We start from the raw sequence: 3,452 nt of genomic DNA, 5'->3' as shown, positions 1-3,452 counted from the left end.
GTAGTACAATTCTGCTTGAACTAGATGCTACTCCTGGTGCCGGACATTATTTGCAAAAAAAAAAATAATAATATGAATATTTGACTAATTAACGAACTTTCACGAATTAACTTTCAAACCAGTTTCTTTTGGGCACGTACTGTAATTTATGCCCGTTGACCTACGGCCGATGACTCCAAAACTCATCTACGACGTTCTGAGGTGTTACGTGCCAAAACCAACGATCTGAGATTATGAGGCATGCCGTAGTGGAGGGCTCCGGATTAATTTTGACACCCTTGGCTTCCTTAAAGTGCGCCTAACGGTGCACGGGCGTTTTTGCATTTCGCCCTCCATCGAAATGCGGCCGCCGCGGCCGGGATTTGATGCCGCGATCTCGCCCTTAACGCAACGCCAAGGCCACGGAGGGTCATTGGAACGAATTCTGAGGCTGGCACCAGTTTCGAGATATGCGGTCCAAATGTTTGCGACGAAATCTATCGGTGTTCCAGTAATTTGTGAGCTTCAATCCATAAAGAAAGGCCTTCTGTTAAAAAAGAAGTAAGTGAAACAACTGTTTACCGCAAAGTTTGACTGCGCTGACGGATAGTGGTCAGGTCGGAGAATCAGGTTAAGGATATTGATGATATGGTGACATTGGTGATAACGATGTCAGGTTACTGAAACTGTTACGCGGATTTTGTACGACGGTGAGCTCTTCACAAGATGCGGCCGACGATAATCGCGAGTAGGAATGGAGCTATGGGAGATTTTCTGATTGTGTTTTGCTTTATGGCCGTGGTAAACGACGTTTAGCTGTTCGCGTCTGATTACAGTTCGCAACGATTTATTTCTTCATCCAGGAAAGCTTTCGCAAGTAACGATGACATGTGCAGGTGGCGGTATTATATAAGAAATGCGTAGAAGACCGTATGGAAAAGCACCTCGACATAAGGTATATATAGCATTGAAAGGCAGCTGGGTTCACTGAGTTAAGCTGTATATCTTGTTCTAAGCAGTAAAATGTCTATTAGTTTGAACGATGTTACTACCCATGGTAGCAGCCTTGTGCAGATAACGCAATAATCCACGATTGCACGTAACGGCGGCATTTTACCGGCAGACATCGAGATCAACCGCGCGCTAAGATCAAATAGCAAGCGCATGCTTATCAGTTCTGATCTATGTAAAAGCGTAGCAGCCGTGTGATAGCAGCAGCGCGAGACTCGTCTTTCTTTACAGCGCTTGTCTATAGAGCCGGGGTGTATAGCACTGTGGCCATGGTCCTGTTCCGAGTTGGAGGTCGCGGGTTCGACTGCGGCGGCCGCATTCCGATGGCGGCGGAATGCAAAAACGCTAGTCTATCGTGCAATAGGTGCACATTAAAGAACATCAAATAGTCTATATTCCGGAGTCCCCCACTACGACGTGTAACAATTATAATAAAAACGTTGCCTAATCTTATTCAATTTTTCACCGCGCCTGCTGCTGTGCTGCTCAAGTCTAGCTTCGAGTCTTCTTCCAGCAGAATTAGATCTGCGGCAGAACCTCGTCAGTGTTTCTATCACTGTTGTTATTTTATTTTTTCTTCTAAACGTTAACGCAAAATAACGCGGTGCCAGTGTAATCCCCTAGAAAATGGTTCACTTTCCCCAGAGTAGAAGCTATAGCTTCGAGATGCCCCATTAGTACAGCTCAGTTCACACTACGGCGCACGAGGCCCCTTTAGGACAGTTAAAACGGATGTTATCGGTAACTTGGAAATTTCGCAGAACCCTCGTAAACACTGCGACGATTTCACACAAACTTAACTCATACACCGCATTCATCCTCTTCAGATGCCCAAACAGATGTCAGTTCCAGAACTCCGGTTTTTGGTGTAGGGTTACAAATACGAAATTGTGTTAATTTACTGACCCTCGGCACTTTTTGTAAAAGCTATGAGACCCTAATCAAAATTCTGCTTCAAGTTCCTTAATATTGGTTCGCTGGTTGTTTAATGAGACCGTCCCTGTGTTTCACATATCATTGAAAAGGGATTTCACAGGTGGCCCCAAGTTACAGCCTCTTCTGGCCCACAATTCGTTGAAATTAATCCAGAATCTTTCACTGTGCGGCATCTTGTAGAGCCTCTTGTGCCCTTACGGGGCATAAAACTGCATCTAACAATTCATTAATTCACAAAACTTTATTAGAGTCCTGAAGCCCCGTCTTTTCAGACTGAGGCGGGCCGCGTCCATGTCGGCATCGCCAGGCTGAGCCTTATGACGTCATCATGGACCCTCTGGACAGCCCGTAATTGATCTTGATATGAAGAGCTTGATATCATCTTGTGCCAGTAAAGCCATTTTTCCTCGGGTTCGGCGATAGTCACGGGACAGCCCGCCAGCATGTGTCTGATGTCAATGATGCCATCGCACATGCGACATTCTTTCCTAATTTCTCCTTCGGGGTGAATTTTATTTATGAAATATGGAGCGGGGTACATCCCGGTTTGCAGTAAATGTAGCGTGACTGCCCGAGCCCTGTTCAATTTTACGTGTGGCAGTGGGAATTGCCTATGCCCCATGTAGTAATATTTAGTGATGTCGTTGTAAGTTAGTGCAAGCGTTAATTAGTGGCTAATGTGCAGTACAGACATGCGTGCACTGTGTGCTGTTGCAACGTAGCAAGCAATGTGTAGAGAAAGCCGCCGTGTGCATGTCTGGTGCATGGCACGCGTTATCTTGAAACATAGGCAGTGGAATAAACATAATGCGGAAGAAACGTGGAACAACCATAAAGCAGCTCACGCTGTTGACCGCCGATTTAACCCCACGAATCCCAACTATATTATGGGACACACTGGGTTTCGTAGCTGAACATTCTGGTTTAAGCACTGTAAACTTAATGCGAAAACCATATGGCGTTATTGATATGTTGGAGAGAGTCCCCCCTGTTGTTGATAGTTCAACAAACCATCACTATTTTTACTATACTAATTCTTACTCTTCATTTCTTTTTTTTTTCTTCATCTTTTTCCCGAGTGTACTCTCCATGTCCTGAACAATGTGAACAAGTTGCTTAAATTTTCTTTGATGGGTTATGATATTTGGGCTTTATGGGATTGATCACATGATAGTGAAAAGTAACCCTTGCTGCTGAAGGAACATCCAAGGATAAACAAAGGTGGCAGTCAGAAGGAAAAGAGCCAGACCACATCTGTCCCTTCAATCCTAGTTTACATAATGAATGCACTGCGTTTTTCCTTGAGTATAATGAACCAGCCCGAGAAGGACGTTGGTGAAGTTTCAACGAGTTGTTAAACTTGCTGCAAGTGGCAAGAGTGCTTCCATGCCTAATCCCCGGAAGGTGGCAAGGCGAACTACGAGGAGTGTCAGACATGTAACGCAACAAATGGGGGAAACGGAATTGCATGTAGAACACAAAACCGCACAAGAGTGCAAATGTGCACAAAAACACAAACACGCTCA

The sequence above is a fragment of the Dermacentor variabilis genome, chromosome 7, assembly GCF_050947875.1.
Source record: "Dermacentor variabilis isolate Ectoservices chromosome 7, ASM5094787v1, whole genome shotgun sequence".
Lineage (NCBI taxonomy): Eukaryota > Metazoa > Arthropoda > Arachnida > Ixodida > Ixodidae > Dermacentor > Dermacentor variabilis.
The sequence above is the reverse complement of the archived record's forward strand: the minus strand, read 5'-3'. Positions refer to the sequence as shown.